This window comes from Lactuca sativa, chromosome 4 (assembly GCF_002870075.4).
Source record: "Lactuca sativa cultivar Salinas chromosome 4, Lsat_Salinas_v11, whole genome shotgun sequence".
Lineage (NCBI taxonomy): Eukaryota > Viridiplantae > Streptophyta > Magnoliopsida > Asterales > Asteraceae > Lactuca > Lactuca sativa.
In genome coordinates this window covers 45,277,375-45,287,751 of record NC_056626.2, presented here as the reverse complement: position 1 = coordinate 45,287,751, position 10,377 = coordinate 45,277,375, and the positions used below count along the sequence as shown (strand labels likewise).

At 35.2% G+C, this 10,377-nt stretch overlaps 2 long non-coding RNA genes across 3 annotated transcripts; both read left to right on the top strand.

Moving 5' to 3' along the window:
• The first annotated feature begins 2,063 nt into the window (after positions 1–2,063).
• LOC128133815 (uncharacterized) lies at positions 2,064–4,330 on the top strand. Its single transcript, XR_008232113.1, has 7 exons — positions 2,064–2,657; positions 2,737–3,173; positions 3,267–3,547; positions 3,632–3,801; positions 3,978–4,021; positions 4,096–4,128; positions 4,224–4,330. It is a non-coding gene; the product is annotated as an uncharacterized LOC128133815 (long non-coding RNA).
• Positions 4,331–4,400: 70 nt separating this feature from the next.
• On the top strand, positions 4,401–8,690 carry LOC111914693 (uncharacterized). 2 transcript variants are annotated; one of them, XR_002857893.3, is made up of 11 exons: positions 4,401–4,525; positions 4,664–5,118; positions 6,053–6,183; positions 6,299–6,365; positions 6,660–6,796; positions 6,891–6,937; positions 7,033–7,114; positions 7,205–7,294; positions 7,358–7,645; positions 7,790–7,938; positions 8,322–8,690. It is a non-coding gene; the product is annotated as an uncharacterized LOC111914693 (long non-coding RNA). The 2 variants fall into 2 exon arrangements; XR_002857892.3 differs by lacking the exon at positions 6,299–6,365.
• Positions 8,691–10,377: the final 1,687 nt, after the last annotated feature.

Here is a 10,377-nt window from a genome sequence, read left to right as displayed (position 1 = left end):
ATTTTAAATTTAAAATAAACCAAATAACTAGATTTAATATTTATCTATCAATTAACTTTTAATTAATTTATTAAATCTTGTAAGGATTATCTAATCAAATTAAACAATTAATTTAATCCTAATCCTTATCCCTCTAAATTTCGAAAATATGGGGATAGGATAACTTCCTTATTTTTCTCAATCAAATAACTAGATTTAATATTTATCTATTAATTAACTATTAATTAATTAATTAATCTTGTAAGGATTATCTAATTAAATTAAACAATTAATTTAATCCTAATCCTTATCCTTCTAAATTTCGAAAAATAGGGTAAAGGATAATTTCCTTATTCTTCTCAATTATCTAATTAGGCAATAATTATCCAATCAAGTAATAATTATCCAAAATAAGATAAAACCCTAAAATAACTAGCAAATTTCAAAATTAAGGGGAGGAGGCTAGGGTTATCCAAAACTCTAACCCTAATTTCGATTAGGGTTCAAGGAGGCTAGGGTTTTCGAAAAACCCTTTGAACGAAAACCCTAAAATCGAAAATCTTGGCCTTTAGGGTTTAATAGCTACAAACCCTAATTTACAATTCAACTATTAGAGCAATTCAATTTAAAACAAACAATGGCTCTGATACCACTGATGGGTTTTGGGTAAAACAAACAAACTAGAAAAAACAATTCCTAAGTTCACATGCAACCTACTTTGGATCTATGTTTTAACTATTGAACATATAACTTTGAATTGCAAAACAAGAACCCTAAAGGAGAGAGGCTATTTTCGAAAATAACAAACTAGGGTTTAGGAGTTACATACCTTTCAATTGTTATAGCAAACAATTGACAATCCTCTTGATCTTGATTTTGATCTTCTTGGAAGTTTAGCACCACAAATGTAATGTCTCTAATGGAATCACACCCAAGAACTAGCAAGAAGGAAACTAGAAGGAGAGAGAGGGAGGGAGTATGCAATTCTCGACCTAGGGTTTCTTCAAAAGAAGGAGTGCCCAAAATGTGAGCCAAGAGGCTCCTTATATAGCTGAGGGATCTAGGATTTAGGGAAAAACCCTAATGCTCCTTGCTTAGGGCCTAAGCAAACCCAAGGGCCTTATCCAAGCCCCCATGGACGAAATCATTAGGCTTTCCCCTATAGATTTCGTCCACCCTCTTCTAAGGGAGTTCTGGAGCCTTCCACTCAACTATTAGATAATTGCAAACTAGTCCCTACACTTTATAATTAATATAGTTAACCCCAAAATTAATTCTAATTAATTTCTGGCTAACTATTAATTAAACATTATTATTTATAATCAATATATTAATCTTTTAACATATTAATAAATCATTTATATTAATTTATTAATCTTATAATAAATCAATATCTCTCCTTTCATAATTTCCTTGTCCGGTTGCTAGGTTTGAGGGCAACCCAAAAGGAATGTGCTGCTATAAATTCAAGTACATACCAATTATAATTATAGGCTTAGACACCTCATCCAACACAACTCGCCGAGTCCATCTTCATCAACTAAGGAGATTGCCTTGGACTCTCCGAGTTCCTCCTCGAACTCGCCAAGTACCATGATCTTCATATCCAACACGGATACAGACTGGTTGAGTCCTTCTCTAACCTCACTCACTAATCCGACTCATAAAAGAAGGGTTTGGGTTTGCGACCCGACTCGTCGAGTCCATGAACTGACTCGTCGAGTCCTCCTAGTGACAACTCTAATCTGTCGATTTCAGTCTATACCACACTTCCAACTCATAGATCACTACTAGAAAATAGACCTTTAATGACACGCTTTTTACGACACGCACTGATTAATGATACGCAACATGGTGTGCCCTAAAAATAATGTTAGATCTTTAGAAATTTGAAGAATTTAGGACACGCATTTTTGCGTACCCTAAAATTAGCGTCCAATAAAAAATAAATTACAAAGACGGAGGGCGCTTATCTTAAATGTGCGCCCTCTGCAAATGTCGCTTTATAATTTTTTTACTTAAACACACGTTTTTAAAGGGGGAAATGAAATCCTTAAAATTTCTAAAATTTTGAAGTACCCCGCTTTCCACTCTCTTCTGTAGATCTCCCTTCATTCTCTCCCCCCTTCTCTCTGCAAACCCTAAGGCATTTCGTTACCACCACCAAACCCTAAAAACTCACCTTATATTAGGGATAAACCACCCTGATTAAAGGAAAAATATCATATCGAGGGTTAATCTTAATATTGCTGACAATAACTTTTTGGAGTCTAAAAGCCCTAATATCAGGTCAAACTATGGGTTATGTACAATCAGAGCTTGATGCTAAGGAAAGAGAAAGCGACCCAGCCTACCACGAAACCTAAATCTAGGAATGAAGCTATGGAGGAGAAAGGGTTTGCTCTTCTTCTGATTAGCTCAAATACGGTTCAGGGGTTTAATTCATCCGATTAGCTCAAAAAAAACCCTAGAGAAATCCAAAACATCATCAACAATAAACCGACATCTTCTGCTAAATCTCGCATACGAAGCTTCGATGGTTCCCGATTATCTCTATTGAAAACCTCGATATGTCCACGTTATCATTATTTGGTGATGATGGTTCCCGATCGCCTGTGAAATTGAAGCTTCGGGAGAATCCATTGGATGGATAAGAAGAGGCGAAGACATGGATTAAGGTATGCTTCTACATCACAAGTGATTCACATATGTGGTTATTTTTCCTGAAATTCTCAATTCTTCTGCTCTTTTCAATAGTAGGGGAAGCTTTGGGGTTTTAATTTATGTTCACTTCATTGGATGGATAAGAAGAGGCGATGCAGATTTTATGCGACTCAAGGTATTGAAACTGCAGGTGTTACAGCTAAGGGAATGGGTATGTTGGAGGGATAACTTACCAGTTCTACAACGTTTAATGGTTTATCATTGCTTAAAACTCAAGAGTATCCCTTTGTATGGCGGTGATTGAGCCACAGTATACTATGTCTGGGAATGTAAAGGTGTTGCTCGGAGTTGGAGATCGTGTGTTGTTGGTAGAAGAAGATGGAGTTCAAACTGTTGGTGATAGATTAGGAACTCTGCAGAAGATGGTTATCTCACATAATGGCAAGTTAATGGTGTCATTTACTCACGATGGTCAGCTTCTTGTGATGCCCACTGACTTCTCAAGCATCATCTTTGAGTACAGTTGTGAGGTTGGTTTTATGACATTATTGTTGATACAAAAAACCATATTTTTCTTGTATTATGTATGTGATTCCATTAACATCTTGTTATTTATACCCTAGCTCCAGAGCAACTTGTTTTGTGTGGAGTGGACAGTGTCTTGCTGTATTAGGATGATATGCTTCTGATGGTGGGCCCTTATGGAGATCCAGTTTGTTATCTTTATGATGAACCCATTATCCTTATCCCAGAGTGTGATGAAGCTAGGATATTGTCTAACTTAAACATGGAGTTTCTTCAATGGGTCCCAGCTTCTACTGAATCTATCTTTAAGATTGGGAGCATTGAACCAACAACTTTATTGTATGATGCTTTGGATCATTTTGACAGGAGGAATGCAAAGGTAGGGTGTCACTTTGATCTTTGAATTAGACTTTACATTTCTTTCTTTCCTTCTAACTTCCAATATCAATTTATTCCATTCCAGGTTGATGAAAATTTGAGGCTGATAAAAACATCGTTGCCTGAGGCTGTTGAAGTCTGTGTAGATGCTGCAAGACATGAGTTTGATCATTTTGACAGGAGGAATGCAAAGGTAGGGTGTCACGTGCTCCTCACACTCACAACCCACCTTGAAGAAAATCACGACCTAAAGATGTACGTTATTCCCATTCTCTTTTCATGATCAAATGACCTTTTTACCCCTGTTTATGCACACACAGTTGATAGATAACCAACATGCTGAATTATTAAACCACTTATAACTTTTTAATCCTTTTATATAAAACTAACATTATATATTTATATATTTCTTTTCATTTCACCTTTATTAGCATTCAGCTTATGAGGAGCCTGTTACATAAATATTAGATGACTGGTAAATTTTTCCATTTATTTTTTTATATATATTTTATAATCTGAGACATTTGATGTAATTTTTTTTGGTTTCAGTATGCAAGATGTTATAGTCTACTACCCTTCAAGGTAAACTACACAATCTCCTCTATCAAAATTACATATTTATCACTTTACATATTTCCATTTATTTACCATTTTACCCTTGGATTGTGAGCTTTCAGGGATGACCATGATTCAGTTGCAGTTATTTATAGAGAGATGGCCATGATTTAGTTGAGCTTTCTTGGACTACATGATAGCAAATCAATTTTTAATAACGCTAAAAGGTATCATATATATATATATATGTATGTATGTATGTATGTATGTATGTATGTATCTATGTATGTATGTATAATGTTTTTGTAGGTTTGTGAAAGAAGAGTGTAGGTATCTAAAAAATTCAGAAGAGAATTTAAATCTCCAAATCACAGATGAAATTTGGGAAAATCTTGATAGTAGAATGGATGATAGAAGAATTTCGGTAAATATTTTTTGTTTCTGTTTATTTAATAGTATGTTTTAAATTTAAATCTCCATCAGTGAGTGTTTTATTACTTTTTTTATCATAACATTATAACTGTGGTAAACAACTTATAAGCCTTAGAATTTTAAACCCCAGGGTTATAGAAATGAGGCAAGAGACTGCTGAAGAGGGAGAGGAAATAAGGAGCATATTAAAAGTCATTGCAACCACTGGAAAGTTCTGGTATGCTACAAATTTTGTTATCAACCTAATCCTTATATCTCAATTCTCAAAGTCAACAACATTTGTATCTTTATGAATTTTATGATTAGTATTATTAATTTGACATATGCGAACACTGCAGTCATGATTGGGAGAAACTGAGAAGCATGTTGTCTCTTCATTTAAAGCGAGCATACCCAATTTACAAACTTAAACAAGTTTTTGATGCAACATTGACTTGAATGTGACAAGTTTTATTATCTTTATACAGTTATATGAATTGTTGCTACAGGTTATTTCTGAGTATCCACAAGCAAAAATGACAATAATGGAACAAAAAGTTTCATTAGGGGAGACGCATGCTGAGTTGGTGAAAAGGTTGGATGATGGTATTTATTCTCCATTCTCCCTTTTCTTTTATCCCTTTTCTGCTGAATGATGTTTCTCTATTGAGGAACATCAATTGATTCCATAAATTAGAGGTCCAGTTGTTCTAGTTTCCTTAGTTTTTGAATTTATTTGCTCACAAATTGATAGAATGGATGAAGTGGAATTGAAAATAGGTTTTCATGAGAAGTTTGGGTTCTTCCTTGCTTTTACTGATTTGAATTAGAGGTCCAAGCAGTGTTGTTCGTAGCGATCGCTATAGCGATTAGTGAGGCAAGGCGACGATGTGTCGCTATGGGGTTTATAGCGACGTGGCGATCTAAAGAGTTTTTTTTTAAATCTTGTATAAATCAATTTTTTTTATAAACTAGAAAAATTGATTGCTGGAACATGTTTTTACTGCTCGGAATTGATCCAATTCCTGATTGGGATCTCCAATTTTGCATTTGGGATCACCAATTTGGAGTTTGGATCGCCGATTTGGAGATTGGCGGGAAAACATCAATCGGACAAAAAATTGCACTTGACAACCTCTTTGATTTCTTTTCTGAATTTGATGCTTTGAATAATACTTGCAATAGATTCAATTGATTATATATTCTAGATTCGTATACTCCTACTTTTACAATTCCTTCAATTGCCTAGCTATACCACAATTTCACTTCGATTTCTTTCAGTTTTCTATTCTACTTCCTTGTTTAAAGTATTAGTTCCTTGAAATTTGGTTTGAAGTGTTGGAAGTTCTATTTTTAAGTAAAGTTTACTGAGATTTATTTTAGTTTGATGTCAAGTAATGTGATAAACGAAAGTTTTCCTGCACTCTCCTTCTCTCCATATCAGCTTCATAGGTTTTTTTTTTGTCAGATTTGTTTACACTTTGTTTGTTTACGAAAGTTTTCCTGCACTCTCCTAAACAAACTCAAACTGAACAAATAGATGATGGAATAGCAGAAGATGTAGAGGAGGTGGAGAATGATAATTTAAGTAGTAAATCTTTTGCTAGTGTTGAAGATTTGGAGCAAGGAAAATTACCCCCTGAAGAAATTTTATCACTTCCAATGTTTAAGGTGAACTGTAATTTTATTTTTATAGAGTAAATAAGATTTATATTTATTGTAAGTTTACTTTTTTGTAGAATTGTAAGTTTAAGGTGAACCTATTTCCATTCATCTCCTTGAGCAGGTTATGCTAACAATTGGAGTAGGGTAATGGCTAATTGCTGATAGATTAGAATGTTTCTACTCCTAAGGTGAACATCACTTTGTGTAGCTCAATTAACCATTTCTTGATAAATATCTCTCTCTACCCATAAATGTCATTTTTTTCTATCATCTTTGCCAGTGAAGTTTTATTCTGAACATTGAAAAAATGATGAGTTGAATAGGGCATGAACAATGACTTCGTTTTGAAATTTAGTCTTATGTCTGCCATGTGTTTGACATATTGTCTCTGAGAGATGAAGATGTTTGAAAAAGTCTAAAGGTGACTTTTGAACATAACCATTACCCAAAAAATGATCCAATAAACTAATTTTTTGAAACAGGTCCTATAGTACTTCAAGTACATTACAACGAAGACTACATTTGACTCAAGAGAATCATATTCCAATTGTTGGAGGTGTTAGCAGCCAAAGATGCTATTGCAGTGTTGCAACCCCTGAACCTGCTCGACTCAAAAGATGTGAGTGGCCAGACTTTATTGCTACAGTTGTTAATTAGAAATTATAAATTAGAAATGTTTTATTATATATTTTTTGGTTTTGATATTTTTATAGGCAATTGCAAACAAGATTAAGCGTTGTAAGACAGATTCTTTTCCTGGGTGGGGGATCTAGACATTTTTCGAGAAAAAAAATATTATTATTATTATTTTTAATTTTGGATATGACAAGTGACAAGATCCTTATGGTATAATAGGTTGGAGTTTGACAATGGTGATAGGCCTGAATGCAATAATCTTCTTTCCATATACCAAATCATTACAAACAGGACAAAGGAGGTAACTAACTAAACTAACTGCTTCAATTTTCATATACTAAAAAAAATAGTGTTATTTATTATGTTTGTTGATGATTTTGTATTATTGTAGGAAGTTGCACAGGAATGTCAAGACATGAATTAGGGCACTTTTAAACTTGTTCTTACTGATGCTTTAATTTATCATCTCCATCCAATCCAGGTTCCTATTCCATTACTAGCTTTTACTTTATGCTTCAAAGATTAAAAATTTTGTTTTTTGCAGACTCAGTATGAGGAAATCATGTCAGATAAAGGTTATTGTGATGAGGTTTTAGCAGAAGGTGTAAGCAAAGCTGCAGAGATAGCAAATTCTACTCTCAGTAATGTGTATCAGGCAATGGGATTTTTAAAGAGATGAACAAACAATATATCATAAATTGACCAATTTTTTTTAGAGATAGCAGATTCAAGAAATGGTTAACTTTCCAGATTTGACCATTGGTGGAGCCCACCAATATTATCAAGGACCATCCCAGGCTGCAATATTCCTGGCGTGATCTTGTTTCAAAGGGTAAGCGTTGAATCTTCTATACATTTCACTTGGTTTTTGTTTATTTTTAGATCACTTAGTGTATCTGATAACAACTTTTCCACTTCCATTTTGTGGATTTCTCAAAGGTGTTCTAATTTTGCATTTATCCATTGGCCTATGCAGATAATAATAATGCTCTTACCATGGTAATCTATATAATTGTCTTCCTAATACAGAAGGAAGGTTTATTGATCAGGGGTGTTTCGCAAGATATTCAATCACTCCATTTTTCAGTGATAATCAGACAATTGATATCACAAATCTACTAAAAGGTGAGGTATCTTCTTTTACCTTTCATTTTGTTATTGATATCATAATAAAACTTGTATTATTCTATATTACATAAAAAAAAGTCAAATAAGGTACCCATAATTGCTGGAGCAGTTGGGGGTGTAGGCCTTTTCTTTCTTGATATTTCTTTGGGATTATATTATCTTATATGGAAGAAGTCTAAGAGGACTAAAGAAGGTAATTCATGTATATATATCATATGTATGTATCTGACGTATTAGCATTTGACTAATCCCAAGGAAAGAATTTAAAATAAATGTAGCTGACAACGCTTGCATTACATACTACTTCCTGAAATATAGTTTTTATATGAAATATTATGTTGAGTTTCTTATGTTTTCACATGAACCATGTGATATTTTAGATGCACCAGTGTTCAAGGGGGCAGTCAACTACATTAGGTTGGATATAAACATAACTATCTGGACAGTTAAAAGTTTTTAGAGAGTTGTACCAATTCTGGAACTCTCAGTCTACCAACATTAGAGTTTAATTGGGTGATTGAAGGTGATTTTGGTTCTTGGAACGAGACTCAAGATATCATATTTTGGCATGGCTAGAAGCTTCGGAGGAAACGAGACTCAAGCAAAAGTAAACACACAGAGAGTTGTTGGCACATAGTAAGCTAGATGATGCAATTGTATATAAATGAGTTCATTTTTTTATAACATTTACTCACTTTTGGAATAATTATTTGTATTTGACATATTAGTGAAATGAATTATCTTTGTTATTTATGGTATTTTATTTTGTATTATGAGATTTTTAATGTATTATTTAATTTGAAGATTATTAATCTATAAATAATATTTTTTTAAACATTTAAAATTATGATACGCAAAAATGTGTGTCATCTTCATTTATGACATGGCCTTTCTTGACAGGGGATTTCTTGATACGAATTGCGTGTCATTAACACGCGCGTCGTAAGGTTACGAAACACGAATGCGTGTCATCTTCCTTTATGACAGGGCCTTCCTTGATACGCATTGCCTGTCGTAAACGCGCGTCGTAAATGAGCGTCGTAAATGCGCGTCGTCTCTCTTTATGACAGGGCCTTCCTTGACGCGCATTTGCGCATTGTCTGAGCCTTTTACGACGCGTAATGAGCGTCGTAAAAGGCTGTTTTTCTAGTAGTGGATCTGGACTCCTTTATGCTAGAATTGCATGTAAAGTTGCTAACTTTACGTGCATGCAAGGGGTCATGAGGTTAGAACACCAAATCCATGCAAATAAGAAGTTCAAGGTCAAGACATGGAGCCTTAGCTAGATAAAGCCAACAACTCTGAGCTTCTAGAGCTCAAAAGTGTCCAGATCTAATGTCCAATCCATCTTCCAAGGCTTATCACCCGGATTCCACTTGGAAATGGTCAAAATGTAACAAAAGATAAGCTAGAAAAGAGATCTAGATGATTAACAGCCAAGGTATAAGCTTTATACCTTCAAATGATCTAGAATGTCACCTAAACTCTGGATCTATACTCCTTTCCTTGCTCCCTTTCTTCCACAATCTTCAAGATGCACACCAAGAGCCTTAATCTTCTCACACAAGCTCAAGAATGAAGTTGGGTGGCTACGGTTTCGTCTCTAGATAATGGAGGCTATAAATAAAACCCTAGAAATGAGAATGAGATGCTTAAATAGGGTGCCAAGTCCTGAAATTAGGGTTTCTCAACCCAGACCAGACTCGCCGACTCAGTCTCCCCGACTCGCCGAGTCGGTCACTTAATCCACAACATGGGTCACGCTCCGACTTGCCGAGTTCCTCCTTGGACTCGACGAGTTGACTTCTTTGACTAAGGGCTTTTCTTTCCTTTCTTGGTCTTTCGGATTCTGGGTGTTACAAATCTCCCCCACTTAAACTAGACTTCGTCCTCGAAGTCCGCTACGTCGAACTGTTCTGCAATCTGCTTTCAACACTGCTGCCGGAAGAATCTAACTCCCGCTGGCCACTTCCATTGACCTTCCACCCGGTCATTCAGACTAAAACTAATCATCGCAGATAACAATCCTCAAGTGCACTCTAATTAATTTTCCCCCACCGATCCTGAGAAATCAATTCACTCAACTGGCCATACTTCGCAAGGCCCTAAATTCTGCAGATGAACGAATTCCTTGCAACAAGATCACATCTACTCCGTCTGAAATTTGTTGTCTTGAGATGGCCTGAATCCCTGACAAGCCACTCATACTAAATCATTATAGATGAACCCCGCGGGGGAGGGGGGTAACTTAGCATTACTCAACAATCTGTTACGCTTACCATACATGAGATCCTCAAATACCATCACCGTTGGAGGACCAAAACTGCCTGAAACACTAACTGCCTGAAACACTGAACTGCCTGAACACTGAACTGTCTGAACCACCATGTTGCTACATGGTTGTTTTCCAACATCAATCGGGACCTTCCTGGTCTC